This window comes from Varanus komodoensis, unplaced genomic scaffold (genome assembly GCF_004798865.1).
Source record: "Varanus komodoensis strain SLA01 unplaced genomic scaffold, ASM479886v1 scaffold15, whole genome shotgun sequence".
NCBI classification, from domain to species: domain Eukaryota; kingdom Metazoa; phylum Chordata; class Lepidosauria; order Squamata; family Varanidae; genus Varanus; species Varanus komodoensis.
Window position 1 is genome coordinate 19914975 of NW_025335440.1, and position 16914 is coordinate 19931888.

The following is a 16914-nucleotide window of genomic DNA, read 5'->3' on the forward strand; positions in this document are numbered from 1 at the left end:
GCACTGCTGTTGGTGGGGAAATGGTGCCCTGCTTGTTTAGAGAGAAACAAAATGGGTTAGAAGTCATATCAAGGCCACTTTTGATGACTATAAGGGACATAAGGTGGCTGACGTCTTCAGCATGGGAGATGAGAGTTTCTCCAACCAAGTTACTTGGGGGTCAGTACCCCCAACAGTGACATCACCTAGCCCCACCCAAGGTGTGCCAGCTAGGCAGTCTGCCCCAGCCCTGCAGACAGAAAGATGGGCAAATCTGTCTGGTGAGATCCAGCCCTTCAGTAGTGTGAGGACAAGTGAAGAAGGCAAGGCAAACTTGCTGTTCCAGGCTGGATATACTCCATGAGCTCCCAGCTGGACCAACACTGATGTACGCCAATGATCATACATCATTTTTTGGCATATTTAGTTTGATTATGAGTGATTCTTTACTCTTCTTGTGATAATAAAGGTAAACAGGCGCCCAACTATTTTAAAGACCCAGAACACTGAAATTTAGAAAGTTGAATTTAGTAAATACTATACATCTCCTGCTATAGAAATGCATATATGTAGGCAGGATTCTCCCACTGTTACAAAAAGCACATCTATAGATCATGCATGATCTAAGTACCTTTGCTTTTGCCCCATGGAGGAGTTCCATAGGTACTTGGCCTCTTACAATCCACACGAACTCAAAACTCAAGCTGGTAGATGTATATTTCTTTTCTGAACAAATTTGCACTGAAGTTTACTTTCAATGAAAATTTGAGGCACACTGTTGCTAAGGACACCAGAAGATAAGGTCCAGTGGTTCCTAAGTGGCCAATTCCCACAAGCCCCCCACCCCCAGATGTAAGAGTCATGCAGGAACATCTTGCAGGCAAATATGTGGCAAGATGGCTGCTGAACTGCCATGTTGCAGTTACAATAAGTTGAGCACTGTGGGCTGAACAGCCATGGTGACGGTGAAGCAAATGGCTGATGCAGCAGGTCCTCAGTGAAATGGATAGTCTTCTGTAAGACTGGAAAGGGCGCTTGCTACCACATTTTGCAGCTGCCATCTCTGTCTTTTACTGTAAAGCTGCAATATACAGAGAGTGCCAAAAATGTATACACATTTTAAGAAAGGAAAAAAACTGTATTAAATTGTAATACTCAATATATAGTGATAACAAAAGATGAATACAAGTCACGATGCACTTCTGTAATTAGAAGAGGTACTCAAAGTATTTACCATCAGTGTCCAGACACTTCTGATTAGGGCAAACTAGTGTCTGAGCAACGTTCACAAAAGTGTCCATTTGCGTCGCTGCCCATGCCATTTCGGAACCACCATCTTTTGAGCGAATGTCATACTAAACATTACTACCCTGATTCAATTCAACTTCAAAAAGTAATGCATAGATAACATCTCTTAAAATGTGTATGCATTTTTTTGGCTCCCCTGATATATCCACATATGTATCACAGACAGACAGACAGACAGAGAAGGTCTCTGCACAGGATCTTTCTGCTTCCACCTTCCTGTCTGTCTGATAGGAAGCCTGACCTAGACAACTCACTGAAAACTCAGAAGACACCAGATTTGTTAAGGGTTATATAAGGAAAGTTGCTTCTGACTAAGTGTTAGGCTTCAACCTTCTGTTTCAATAAATGGCTTCTTAGCAAAGATTCAGGTCACCTTCTCTTCAGCTTATGCTGTACACAAGGGAGGGTACACTGGAAAAAGCATTTTAAGTTGGACTAGTATGTTTTCCTTAGATGCAAAGTACAAACAATACTTTCTCCTTTCCTTCTCCCACCTATTCTATATTTATCCAGAAACGTCTTACTCCATACTTGAACCCAAACCATTTGCTAGTCAGCATTCAGTAAGCTGATTAAATTGCTATTTGCTTTGGGGGGAAATTTCAGTGGGAAACCAGCATCGGTTCCAGTTCTAGAATGGGAGCATGGATGCAGATTGGAGTTAAAACAGCTGCTATTATTTCAAAGGAAAATGTTAAGTATGCCTTTTAAAAAGTGTGATTGATGCAACATGGAATGCTGCCTTTAGACTAGAAATGGAGACAAAAGTGTGGAGCCAAGTACAAGCTAACTACATGGAGTTAATCAAAATGTTTGAGTTCATGCTGCTTCATTGTCAATGGAACATCTGCACAGAGAAGAGCAGCTGGAAAATGTTTATGAAGAAGTTAAATACATATTTCATTATTTCCTGAGACAGTATTTATAAATTCATTGACTAGGAAATTTTTCTCCCACTTATGATCCTCACAATTCATGTTTTTTATTTCTCCCTTCTCATTTCTTGGCAGAGTCTTTTGCAAGACACAGCTGTTACCCCCAGTGCTGGCTTTCTTCCTTACTTTATCGGTGATCATGAGCAATTAAGATGGTAATGCTGTTATTGAAGGTATGATGAGATTAATGGAGCATGCACAGTTCAACTCCTTTAATTTAATTGCTTTAACTATCTGAAAGCTTATAGTACTTATCGTGCCATCCATTTTCTTAACTCCACATTTTAAAGATCAGTAAGATTTTAGACTTGTGAGCTGCTATCACTTAAATCTTAAGATACGCAGGAGGATCAGAGCCAGGTTAAATGAGTGCAATATGCAACATGGCTCAGTGGTACACATCACAGAGGATGTGTCTAGCCTGCCAGTCCTCCATTAGACACATGTGAGCTGAAATGAAGGCTGATCAAAGTGACACAAATTGGGCAGATTCACATGATACCTGTAAAGCCCGCCAGCCAGAATCAAAGTTGCCAGGGGCCCCTGCTGGGCCCAACTAATAATCAGCACCCTCCTTCCAGAGCACGTGGAGTGAGCAGTGAGGGGGGCGGGGATGATGGGTGCTGAAACTGGGCACTTCTGGCAGCCGTTCTCTGCCTCCCCATCCCATGCATCTGCCACGACAGCGGGATTACTTGCACACAGTCCTGAACTCCCGGCATTGGCAAGAGAGCGGGATGGAGAATGAAGAATGTGGGGCTTCCAAGCCCCATGCAAGGTGCTTGGTCCTGCCACTCAGCCTCTGCACGGTTGAATGCACTGCCCCATGCCTGGTGCATCACCTGTGCGTGGCACGCCATCCAGGGACAGGGGACATAAGCTGGTATCTGCTGCATGCCCTCTCCAACTGCAGAGTGAGCAGGCAATAAATATTGAACTCAAATGTGAGAATGCCACAAATGTAATACAAAGTTCAGTTTCAATTTAGGTTCCTGCTACATCTATAGATTTATGGGTACAATAATAATTACTATTTAACCAGGATAGCTATTTTTGAAAGGTCTGAAACTATTATTTGGTTTAGTATTGAACCTGAAGCTACTCAGTGGTTTTCTTTGTTCCTAATCAAAACCACTCTGCATTTTTTATCCTCTTTCACTTCCTATATCAAGTATTACTACTGCTTTTTCTCTAGATGAATTGCATGCAACTTATACCAGGCTGTACTAAGTGCACAAAAAGGCTACCCAAGTGAACAGGGAGACGGAATCCATTCTCAGTGGAGAAGGGCTATGTCTGAGGTCTTTTTGCAGAAGCACCTGGCTACACATTGTGAGAGACAAAATGTCAGAATGGAAGGACTTCTGGTCTGAACTAGCAGGAGTCTTCCTATGTTCTTAACAAAGAAGCCTCATCACCAAACTCCAATTTCCAGGATGTTTTGATAGAGGGAAACCATGACAGTTAAACTGATACAAGTTAATAGCATCTGTCCTATGAGGGGCAGCAAAACTAAGGCAGCCAGGATCATTCAGGGCAAGTGTCAACTCAAACCATGTTAAGATGCAAGGGAAAACAGACCGCAGCGGGAGATTGTGGTGGAAGAGGGGTATTATGCCAAGGATGAGCAAGGATAGCGATTTAAAAACATTCCTAAGATTGTAATAGATCTGCTTTAGCTATTCATTTATGTATTTATTTATAGCTTGCCTTTTTCTTGCAAAGAACCCAAGGTGGCTAACTTAAATCTCCTTTTCCTCTTCTCCACTTTGTCCTCACAATAACTCTGTGAGGTAGGTTAGGCTGAGAGCCCGCTGCTGGCCCAAAGCCCCCAGTGTGCCTTATGGCCAAGCAGGGACTAGAATCCAGTCCCTGAGTTCCAATCTAACACTGTAGCCACTGCACCACATTGGTCTACGTATTGTAATGCACTGTCAATAGAGAAATCGAAGTGTTCAGATTTAGCCCTCTGCCTTAGGACACTGATCTCTGCAGAATGTCAATGGCAAGATCAGTGCTTCTTGGTTCATCTCTTACGACCCTGGAATAAATGTGCATGTAAGCAATAGTACACTTATTACCTGTGAGAGATGGAGTTCATATTTCCATGAAGAAACAAAAAGAGCTTTGAATGGCGCACAATAGTCTACAACGGCACCATCGAACATGGTTGCTTTCTAAACTTGTAAAGTTACAGATATCCAATTGAGTGTGGAGGCAAGGATGGCCTTTGTGTACCTGCCCCCCTTCAAAATCACGTTGATGTCTCTCTTCAAAATCTACGTATTTCCCTCCTCATCTTCACAAGGTGGATTTGGATTTGGCAGAAGCTGGTGGTGCCTTCCCCTCCTCTCCTCCCCAAAACAGTCCCCAGTCCTGAAGATAATGTCCCATCTTTGGGGCCTCAGCTGGTACGGAAAGAACTGCACCAAGGGATCCTCTGAAGGCAGAGTCTCCGATGGCTAACCTGCACTTGGTGAATGCCAGTTATCTCAGGATAATGACAGTGAGATGATGGATGAAGCCTGCTTGGGAAAGGTAGCAAAATTATTAGCAGAGCTTGTATATGTGTCATACAGACACAGTCATAAATATTTTGAAGTTCAGTTGCTTTCTGATGGTACTTGATGGCATTCCCAAGGAGATATCCCCCCTTTTATTTAGCAACAGTTACTCATATTTATTTAATCAATATGTTGTACTGCCAGCCATGCAACTGAGATATTTGACTATACGTTTGCATATGGAGCATGCTAGAAGATGGCAGTGACACTATATGGTTAACCTGCATGTTCAGAAGATTCACATGCCATGTCACTTCAGAATGTGGGTGAGGGAGCACATTTGTGAAACCTCTTCCACATTACCTGCTCGCCCACCCACAACAATCTTCCTACACACCTACACAGAAAAGGTGCTCTTGCTCACAGTACAAGTACACCAAAAAGGTAAAATTCCACTGGAATTGTTCAGAAAAACAAGGATTTGTGTTGAGAGGGTTGTTTTAAATAGTCTCCAACTCTAGTGGGTTGCTTGTTGCTGAAGAGCTGAAAGAGCAGGGAATGTGAGTGGGAGGGAATTTAATAAAAGAGGAGGCGGAGGTGAAAAGAAGGGAATGTTAGCATTTGGAGGTCGGATTCATAGCAGAAACATGGAGGGATGAGTGAGAGTACATTTCAGATTTCTGCTGACAGCAATATTCTGTTTCTCAAAACGTAGGCTCTCTTCACATAGGCTTTGTTGCTTCCTACCTTGCTACTCAGCACAGCAAAGAGGCATATGTGAAGTTGAGGAGTGGCGTGATCATTCAGTGAGAGGTGGCAATGTCTACCAATGGAATGGGGAATGGACAAGAGGCAGCCTGATGATGGGATTTAAAGGTGAATGAACAAATGAGGGAATGCACACCTGAGGGAACTGACCATATAGTGTACAATGGTGATACTGCCTTCTGGGAACAAGATTACAAAAGAATCACTTGTGCCAGTGGCCACAATTCATGCAGTGACACCAGCTGTTGACGATGACCATGGTCCTTTACAATACTTAGGCAAGACAACCAGATTTCTGTTCCCAGGGCGATGATCTAAAACAGATTGGAAAATGAGAGAAGGACACAGCAAGCTGTCTTTATGAAGTCAGCTCACTGGCCCATCTAGCTCAGTATTATGTACACTGACCGGCAGTGGCTTTCCAGGGTTTCAACAGTGAGTCCTTCCAGCTCTGCCTAGAGACTGTAGGGATTCAACCCCAGGAATTTTTGCACACAAAACATGTCTTCTGTCACTGGATTGCATAGAATGAGAGGGAGAGACAAAGGAAGATGATGGGCAGGTGCTATTTGGTTGCAGTCTGGAATGAGGAACTAGAGCAGTGGTGGCGAACCTGTGGCACGCATGCTACAGCGGGCACGCAGAGCCCTCTCTGTCAGCACGTGAGCCAAGTTGCCCCAGCAGCTGAGCATCGGATAACAGCGCACATAGGGGCCATGCGCACACTCAGAAAGTAGTGGTGCCAGGCGACAACGTCACAAGCCACAATTCATTAGCCACGACTTGTCCAAGCTTTCGCATCACTGATCAGTGCGCTGCCAAGGACACACATATATTTGCTTGGACTGGCTGAGAGTTGTTTCTTCTAAACTAAAAGCTCAGTTTTCAGGTTTTATTGTAGTGCTGCCACTTTGCAAAAAATAAGTGGGTTTTGGTTGCAGTTTGGGCACTCGGTCTCTAAAAGGTTCACCATCACTGGGTTAGAGTTAGAAAAACAAGGTGTCCTGGCATGATTTTGATGGTTGGAATGTGTTTAGAACGGGCAGATATGATGACAAGTGCAGAAAAGGCTACTCAAAGGAGGTTTTTTCAAAATCACCCTCTTTTCAATGGAACTTTACCCCCATACTAGGGTTAGGGGAGTGGTGATGAATCTATGGTACGCATGCCACAACGGGTGCGCAGAGCCCCCTCTGTCGACAAGCGAGCCAAGTCGCCCCCGCAGCTGAGCATCGGATAACAGCGCACATAGGGGCCATGCGCATGCTCAGAAAAGTAGTGCTGCCAGGCGATGATGTCACAAGCCGCGACTCATTAGCCATGACTCGTCCGAGCTTTCGCATGGCTGGTCAGTGCGGTGCCAACCGGCTGTGAATTGTTTTTTCTAAACTGAAAGCTCAGTTTTCAGGTTTTATTATAGTGTTGGCACTCTGCAATAAATAAGTGGATTTTGGGTTGCAGTTGGGGCACTTGGTCTCTGAAACATTTGCCATCACTGCTCTAGAGTGTGGGAATAGTGTACTGTCTCTTTAAGAATTGCTGTGTATCTATTAATGTTAACATAGCCCTGGTGAGTTATATGGGGCTATTTGCTTACTCAGAGATCTATTAATGAACACTGCAACACAACATTACATACAAAATAAACCTCTTATCAACAATTTCATAACAGAACAACACAAACAATTATAATAACAACAACAAAAGATTACAACCCATGCCCCCAGGACCCTGGCAACGTCACTGATACAAAAGCTGCCCATAGACCTGCAAAGTTCAAGTGTCTTTTTGAATCCAAACTCAAAGAAAAGAATCCAATATACACTGTGTCCTCTTCAGCTGGCCCAAGTATCCACAACACAGAAGAGTCAGCTCCACAGGGAGAATCATCAAAACCCTGGAATAAAATGCCAGTACAATTGTATGTGCATTAATTCACTATGTAGGTTCACCCTTCCAACACAAACATGTAGGAATTATATCTAGACCAAGTCGGCAAGGGCCTCAGTGGCAACAGCACCTCCTGCCTCTTCAGCTTTCCTGCTTTTTCCATTCAATATCTTACCACCCCGATCTTTCTTATTTCTACCCCTTTGGGCTGAACCAATAGTTCATAGGGGTTACATTAAAAGGAATGCAGTGAGCCTAGGAGGGACTTACAGTAGGGCTTTTTGCCATTCCTGTAGTGCCTGGCTCATTGGCACCTCGCTTGATGCACAGCCCAAACTTCATGCTACTTCTGCGGTTCTATTCTGTATTTCTTCAGAACATCAACATCACGGCTTTTTATAGGTTGTATTTTCCTGTGTTATATATTCCTGCACCTGCTAAACTGCAGCACTGTTCTGTGGGGAGAAGGGGCGTCTTCAGGAGGGTGGGACTGGTGCTGCAGAAACCCTTTCCAGTCTCTCCGTTCAGGCCTTGCTCTTCCCGAGGTGCCACATCTGTTTGGGCTGCAATGAATCGCACTGTGGAAGGTGGCTGCTTGTTTCTGCATGGAGACCACCACACAGTGACGGCGTGCAAGTCGGTGGCACAGTCTGTACTCTACACACATTCACTGAGCTCACTTTTTGACCAAGTGAATGGGGCTCTGTTTTTACGTGGAGGGAATGTTTTGTGTTTAGCAGTGTTCAGTCACATGGGCCTCCTACTTGCAGTTTAATGTGCTTTAATGGGTTCCTACTGTGACCTCAGTACAAATTAGCTCTAAGCATGGCTCTTCTGCATGACATCTAAAGGGAAAGAAACATATTATTCCTCTCTAACAATACAAAACAGGCTAATCATTGGTTCCTGAAAAGTGCAGGAACAATCCTGGTGTATTTAAAAGCTGAGAGTGCTGGGCTGGGACTTGGGAGATCCTGTTTGGTGCTTGCTCAGCCATGAGCTGACTGGGTGACCTTGGGCCAGTCACAGACACAGCCCAACCTACCTCACAGTATTGTTGTTGTGAGAATAAGATTGAAAGGAGGAAGAGAATTATGTGAGCTGCCTTGAGTTCCTCAAAAGGAAAAACAATGGGATAGAAATAAAATAAATGTAATAATAAACTCCAAGTATTCTATACTCTCTGTCATTACCAGGGATTAGAATCTTCAGTTAGACACCTGTGTTGAAAGAGTAAAGATAACATCTTTTTTGACACTTCTTGTGTAATGCTGTGTCTGTTTAGATAGAAAAAGTCCTGTACTTCTCAGCATTCCTGGACAGGGCTTTTTTCTGTCTAAATGTGTGTAGGGTTGTCCACATTGAACATAATTAGATTTAGATTTCCCTCTTAGAAAACATGTAAAGGATTACATTCTTTATTCCTTGGAAGTAAATCCATTTGCATCAATGGAACTTTATTTTTGAAATCCCATTCCAGGTAGTATATGTGGATTACTTACCTCAGTTCTAATAACAGTATTAGTGTGGTTTAAGCATGAGATCTTAAGTAATAGTAATGGGACTGAGTATTCATGACTAAGATCCCATGCTTCAGTGATGCGGATTGCAATTTGTGAGTGCAAAGGTATAGGATGATAGCCTATCAGTGCAATTTTATGCATGTGCACTCAGAAGAACCACTAACCACCAAGCTGGTGTACAATTTAAAACAATACAACAAATGGTGAAGCAATAAAACACTAAAAACAGTAAAAGTATCTAAAATGCACTTACCAGGGAATAAACCCCATTGAACTCAGTGGCACTTAGACTGCGGCTCTAAAATAAGATTGCACCCTAAAATAACTCGCATAAAAGGATTTGTGGAACGTATGTATCCTCAGACTTACAGTCGAAACACTCTTGAGTAGCCACGCTTACTGAATTGCACAACTGCGAGCTTGAGCCCATGTAACTCTGCGGGAAGGTGGTGCACCATGAGTCAAGCAAGGAAATTTCTTAACGTTTGCAGCCCCCCGTGCCGTGAAGCAGCTGCAAGGCGAGGGCTAGCTTGGGCATGTCCCGTTATGTGCTGTTGCATTTCACGGATGTGGAAACAGTTTTGGCTCCACTCTCTACAGTTTCCTTCATATACCGAGAATGTGACGTCATTATCCCTAAAAACGACTCTCGTGGAAGCGCGCTGCTAAGGATGCAATCCTATGCGCGTTTGGACAGAAAAAGACAACCAAGGTTTGCGCCTTGACCATTTTAAGGTGCTTCAAAACGTGCTGTTTATTTCAGCGGACCCGGCAACAGGTTACACCTACGTTATGTATGGAATGAAGCTCGGACTTCTCTCTCTCCTCGGCGTTGGAATTTGGGGAGGTTGCTCGAGCTATTGTACCATCTTGCGAGGGAGGGGGGACAACAACACCGAGAAGGTTTTGTGTTTGTTCTCGCCCGGGCTTTACTTTTTGACCTTCGTCTAATCCGTGCCTCAAGCAGCCTGCACAGAAAGAGGGGGCGGGGGCAGGTAAATTTCCTCCCGGCCACACAGGACCGCCGTCTCCCCCCGCCTCTCCCGCGCCACCCCGGCACGTGATGGGGACCTGTGACGCCGGGCCGCGCGGTGCCCGGGAGCGGGTGGGGCGGTGCTTTCGGATTGGCAGCAGAGGCCAGGAGAGGGGAGGGCGAGCGCGCGGACGGAGGGGGCGGAACGGAAGGAGGAGGAAACGGCGGGTGCCCTTCGTGGAAGTGTCGTGTCGCGTGCCGGAGCGGAGCCGCGCGACCTGGACCTCCCAATTCCGGTGAGGAGGGGGCGCCCTTTCATCTGGGAAAGGGGCGGGAACGGCGGGGGCGCCTGGCCGAAGCGCTCTGAGGCGCGGACTGTTTCCTCGCCCTGTGGGGAGGGGGCGGTGCGAGGTTCGCGGCGGGTCCCCCCCTCTCCCTCCAGTCCATCTGTTTGCGAGATGGAGGGACGGCCAGCCAGAATGGCTTCCCCGCAGCCTCTATTCGCTTCACTTTTTCTCAGGATCACACTATTGTGACCCGCGTGAATTAAGCCAGAGCCACTGTCCCTGTCCGTGTTTCCGTCACTAAGACGGTCACGGATTCCCTTCCTCACGGAAGAGGCGTATTGAAAGGGCTGTGTGTCGAAACCCACCTTCCCGGCAGCGCTTTTAGACCCTGCTTGGATGGACGAGGCGCGCATTTAAAGGGCAGCTAATGGTCAGTCGTGTGGGCACTGTTTTAAATGTGTGAGGCTTGATACTTTGTGGGCGATCTGGGTGCCTTTGGCAGGTTCCCCATGGCAACATTGTGGGGTTGTGACAGAAGAGGTTTCATGATTAATATCGAATCCCTATAGAGGAAGGATGTGTGTGTGTCTTGAAGGTATAGCCGTTTCTCTCTTGGACGGTCTTAGAAAAAGTTTTCTTGAACTTGCGTTTGGATATGTGGAAGAATGTATGCTCACTTTTGCTTCTCTATAATTATCTGGTAACTCTGTGTGTGCATAAGGAGTAGGTTTAAAAGAACCGTATACTCATCCCTCTCCTGATTTAGGCCCAATTTCAACTAATCGACAAGTGCAACCTGCTTCCGGAAATATGCAGGACCTAAGTTTTAAGACGTCCCCACGGGGAGTCTTTCTTTCTGCCTCAGCAGCCAATGGTTGGTTCATGCCCGGAAGCTTTACTGTTTATGCTGTAAATACACCTTGGGATCGGATGCCACCTTTCTGCCTTTTCCCAATTCATCTCGAACAGTTTCTTGTGTGGGGAATTGTACCAAAATGGGAAAGCTGTAGTATGATTTGCTTTTGAAGTAAAAACATGATTTGGATAGAGAGCTGTTTGTGCTCTGCATCTCGGTATGCATAATCTATATAGCATTTACTGATAGTTTACCAAATAATTAACACTTAGGATAAAATAAGACTTATAATGTAATTTCATTTCACTAGGTAAGATAACTTGGGGTGTCTCTTTAGGGGAAAATTTTATTTACTAGTCTGAGTGGAAGGTCTGCATTCTCAATGTCCTGCTAATTACCTGTGTAGGTCTTAAACTGGTTTAGACTCAGTCTTGTTTTAGTCAGCGTAAATGTATTAGCCACAGATTTTTCCTAGCTATTTATAGTTGTTGATTCTAGTCAGCACCCTAACAAAATAGCAGAGAGAGGCAAGTAGCTGATACATTGCATGGACTGAAGTGAGTTTTTGATAGTCAAAATAGGCTTTTACAGTTGTTTCATATTTAAGCATGTGGCACTTTTAGAAATTGGTACACTTGCATCACTAGTTGACTTTCAAGAAATTTTAAAAGGTAAGCTTGAGCTTTCATTTGAAGAAAGACCAAATTGTTGAGTTATGGCATGTTCAGATAGGATTAGAATGGCATTTTAATGGATACCTGCTGTCTTTGCTTACCATCTGTGGGTTTCTTATCTTTATGCTTATTATGAAACTAATTCATATCAAATTGAGTACAAATGAGTCATGCAAACTGTCAAGCAAACTTATTCTGATGAAATTTTAGCATGTGAAATTGATTTACTGAGAAAATGTGAAGGGAATGTTGTTATGAAAATCATGACTTGGCGTTGCATGGCATGTTTGCTTTTCTCCATGGTGACTAGAAATGTTGCTATTTTTTTCCAGATGACTCCTTTGTACTTGATTTTTGTCAGAAATGTTGATCTTAACCATGCAGAGTAATGCTGGCCTTTTGTTTTGCATTCTTTTTCTGGACAAAATCCTGGCCCTAAGTGAGATTGTATAGTATTTATCAAAATCTTTATAAAGAACAGCGTTCTCATTCCATGGAGATGCATTTTGTTCTCATACGTTAATGTACCCAGAAACCATGGGCTTAACGGAAATGTGCTTGAATTAAAGCTTGTTCCTGAGATGCTGACAAGTCACAACCTAAGAGAAAACATCTATTGTGCTGCAGACATTTGGCTGGGTTTTACTTCATCTGGCCTTCAGTTGGTAAGAACTTATGACAGTGGGGATCTAAATGTCCTCCAATACGGCTTCAATGACTAACTTTGTTTGTCTCACAACATCATTAATGCGTTCATTGCAGCTGTAGGGAATAATGTTTGCCAGCCTGAGAGTCTGTGGTATAAGAACCAAATGACTGTACTGTTGTTTTTTTGGGTTACATAAATAGTAGTAAAGTTTTGTCAATTTTGATGAGACTGAAATTAGACCATGCTAAACACAATTAAAAGGGTTTTTTAGTCTAAACTTTTAGCACTGCATTATATTAACAGAAAAAAAGTTAAATTATAATTGGTATTAAACAGTTTCCAGGGAGGGAGCAAGAAATGTATTTGATACACAAGCACAACTATTCTTTGTACTTACTGTTCTTTAACATGCCAAAGATGCATGTGTTCCTTTTGAGAGTGCTAAGGCAGTTGCTACTTTAAAAATCAGAGTAGTAGTGCTGTAAAACTAATTTCAGACCTTATTCAGCCTTCCTTGCCTTGCATTGGTTTGGTGAAATGTGTGGGTTTTAATGTCATGATACTTTGCTTTCATTGCCTCCTACATTGCATTTATTGTTTGAAAAGTGCAAAATACTGTATGATGCAGTTTACTGCATTAAAAACACTGGATTCTTATTCTTACAGGACAGTTCTATGCATGCCTAAAATTCTATTCATGTCAAGTACCATTGAGTTCAATTGGACCTACTCCTGGGATTAGCTTTATAGTCTTATTATGCTGATAATATTGATGGAGCATGTTTCCTTTTTTCCCCCTTTCCCCCTCCCTCCTCCCTCCTCTCTTCCCACACTGGCTACAGCAGGTTATGCTTACTTCAGTGTACCAAAAACAACTTTTGCGAAAAAGCATCTCAGATAAGGGTTTTGTGACATAGCCAGCACATATGAAATTGCATGCTCCTTTCAGGAGTTTGTGCATGTAAGTATTGATTGACTGTATTTATATCCCACTTTTTTATACCATTTTTATCCCACCTTTTTTTGTGAAAGAAACCTAAAGCGGTTTACCTAATTCTCCTCTTGATTTTATGCTCCCCACAACCTTGAGAGGTTAGGCTGAGAGTGCTTAGTTTCTCACTCACATGCACTGAGGCTCAAGGTGGTTATGTGTTGCTTATGTATTTTGTGGATCAGCAAACCAAGTTTTTGGATATTGTTGTTGTTGTTATTATTATTATTATTATTATTATATTTCTACCATGCCTGTAGCTGAAGCTCTCTGGGCAATTAACAGCATTTAAGTTGCCCATCCAGATTTCAACCAGACCCAGCCCTACTTAGCTTCCAAGATTAGGCAGGATCAGACTTAGTGTTACATGCAAGCTTGGCCAATGTGTTTCTTTCTTGGGAAGTTGCTCAGCATTTGAATTTGTATTCATTCAGCTAGACAAATGTGGAGGTTGTAGATAGGCTAGTTTCCTGTGTTTCTGTAGCATCCTTCTCTCATGATGATATGAAGAAAATTAAAGTGATAGGTAGAAATCATTTATACAAGCAGATGGTGGTTAAATTACTAATTATTTGTGCTGCCTCAGTGTTAGCATTTCTTGATAGGACACACATTCTTTCTTTCAGAGCATTTTAACTCCTCATCTGCAAATTAAGGTCACAGTTCAGCAAGGTTCTCCATATGCCTCTGGTGGAGATGCAGTGAGTTGTGCATGTGCAGTACCCTCCCCCCATTAGCACTTTCTTTCCTCTGTGCCATATCACAGTTTGCTGGTTAAACTTAAAGATACCTTTAAGGAAAAAATAACTTTGAATGTAAAATAAAATGAAAAATAACTAATGATGCAAGGTACAGATATGGAGTCTCAAGTCACTTGCACATTATTCCCTGCACTTCCGTAGTTCATGGAATAGATCTGGTCGTACCAATCCATGTAGCTTTTTCCTGATTCCTACCTGTCAGATACTTGCTTCTGCATCTCTAGTCGTACCTTAAGAATTTACGGAGTGGGGTTACTGAAGAATATTGTTCCAGTCCAAAGAAATTTACATTTGGAAGTAAATTTCAGGCGTTAGTCACTTGTGGGCTCAGGAAATGCATGTATAAGTCTGTTGTCTGTTTGTTCTGCATTGTATTCATTAGGATGCACATTGAACAGAGTTGTCATCCTGAAACAGCAAGCCCTATCTGTCTAGAGCTGGTTTGGTTTGTCTGTATTTACATATCTCTAATTCTCCGCTGCTACTAGTTGACTGGTTCAAACATAACACTAAAACAAAGGTATGTGACTGAGTCTTGAAGAATGGAAAGCATGCATCTCAGAGAAAGCATGCTTCCTCTTTTCTCTGTTACATGCTGCCGTTCCTTTCCTGGCTTTAGGCATATCATAGTTGCTGTTTGATCTAAAGACAAGTTACCATGCCAACCAGGTTTAGAAGCAAGGGTCAAACTCTGGTTTGTAGGAGAAGGGCAAACCATTGCCTGGGTCCAGACAAGACATCTGTGCTTCTTGTGGGTTATATAACCCATGGTTGCATATGTAGCCCTCAACAACAATGCTTACATAATTCTAAAACAGGCCAAGAGTTGTTTAACACTTGTTAGATTTGCATAACACAACAACCCCTGAGTAGGGGTTGAATATTTAGAATGGTTGTCTATGAACCTTGGCTGTTTGGGTTCATAAGCTGGCCCTCCTTGGGCATTTGACATAATGCAAGATGAAGCCACGGTGGGCTATTGTTTTGTGCTGTGCAAATCAGGTCATTGTCTTGCAGGATTACTGGAGGATTTTGCAAGATCTTGAAAAAAGAGTAATTTATAATTGTAGGGCAGTTAAGAATGCTTCTTTCTCTGCTCTTACTGTTTCCACTTGGTGCACAAGTGGTACACTTAAGAATGTACTCTTTGCATTTTTTATTTATTTTAATCTTTTATCATGTCTTATTATATGAACACTCATTAAACATATCTTTTTGGGCAGCTTAGAGAAGTGAGAGTAAAATGCAATATTAATATATAATATTATACTTAAAATGCAACAATACAAGTACAAAGTAAATTATTAATAATACTTAAATTCCTCTACTGTCCAGAGATCTCTGGGTAGTATACCACATCTAGCAGTAAAATAATAATCAGCAACTCAAGTCTTGAAAAACATTTTTAAAAAATCCTGAAGGTCATGGCAGAACAAAATAGTGAAAGTGGTATGTAGAATCTTGGAGCCCAAAGTGTTAAAGCCAGCACTGTTAAGTGTGCTAAGAATGTGATGGTAAGCCATTAATCTAAAGTAACCCATCTTTGTTTAAAGTGGGACTGTCAGTTTTTTGTACTCACTGAAACTTGTGGGCAGTCCGGGGTGAGCATTCTGGCTTCTCAGTAGCACTGTCTGCGCCTCCTCTTTCAGCTTCGGTCCATTCTTGTTACAGATAACCATGCCCTGGTTATCTGCTTTCTGGTAAGCTACAGATTGGACAACTGTAATGCATTGTATGTATGGCTGTTTGAAGATGGTCCAGAAACTGCAGTTAGTACAAAATCCAACTGCTAGGACACAAACAGCTATCAGTTGTTGGGAATATATTTTCCTCTTTTGAAAAAAGTTAGTATATTGGACCATTGCTGAACTCAGTTCAGAGCGCTGGTTTTCAGCTTGAAGCATTGCATAGCTTGGAGTGTGGTGAAGGATTATCTGGTTTCATATCAATTTGACCTTGTGTCATCTTGGGGGGACACTTCTCCAGGTGCCTCCGCTAACTGAGCTGAGGTGGATAATGACTGGGAAGCAGGCCTTTCCTCTCTTGGTACTTCACTTATGAAACACTGATTTGAGGGCACTGGCTTGGCCCACTTTTTATGTTTTTGAGCTTTAACTGGTTTCATTGCTGATTTTGATTTGCTGATTTGGTTATTAGTTTGTGATTGCTAACCAACTTGTACTAAAAACTAGGGTAGAAATCTAAGATAAATAAAAATAGTGAGATAGAAATTAAATGTAAATTTAGCCAAGGCTTAATATAGAGTAGGGGTCAGTAATTTTTTTGAGCCTGTAGACACATCTGGAATTTTGAGAGTGTCATAGGCACTCTCACAAAATGGTTGCCATGTTTGGTGTCGCCAATCACACAACACCCATTTTCCAGAAGATGAACTGGTGAGGCTGAGAACCTTGTCTGGGATCTAAAGTGTCCTAAGATGGGTCTGAATTCCAAACATAGAAGGACTGTTTTGAATGCACCCTTTATTGCCCCAACACCCATCTCATAGAAAGCAAACTAATGAGGCTCAGAGGCTAGTAAATTGGCCAAGAAACTGAGTACAGAACTGAAGTTGGGTCTAAAGTATAAATAGGAAATTGCCTTTCTGGTCCTACAAAGGATAACAAAATACATATTTCACAGAGGGCAAAATTGGTGATGCTCAGAGAAAAACACATACATACCAAGCCAAACCCACTTATCCACACATATACTCTGGCAAAGTGCATGTCTGTCAAAACAAAGGTACAAACAAAACCAACTGACTGCCCTGCACATTGAAAAAACTACCCTACTCCTTGTTCCTTGAAGTTTAT

The 16914-nt window shown here is 42.7% G+C and overlaps 1 protein-coding gene across 11 annotated transcripts in view; it reads left to right on the plus strand.

Moving 5' to 3' along the window:
• The first annotated feature begins 2298 nt into the window (after window positions 1-2298).
• ARHGAP12 (Rho GTPase activating protein 12) overlaps window positions 2299-16914 on the plus strand; it is a 67351-nt gene continuing 52735 nt past the window's right edge. For 3 of the 11 annotated variants that reach the window (XM_044424658.1, XM_044424664.1, XM_044424665.1), the window contains exon 1: window positions 10779-13307. The gene's annotated coding sequence lies outside the window, so the exon portion shown is untranslated. Of the gene's footprint in view, window positions 2396-4559; window positions 4761-10091; window positions 10177-10301; window positions 10598-10778; window positions 13308-16914 lie in introns of those variants that run through there. The other 8 variants (XM_044424666.1, XM_044424669.1, XM_044424667.1 and 5 more) reach the window with 6 other exon arrangements.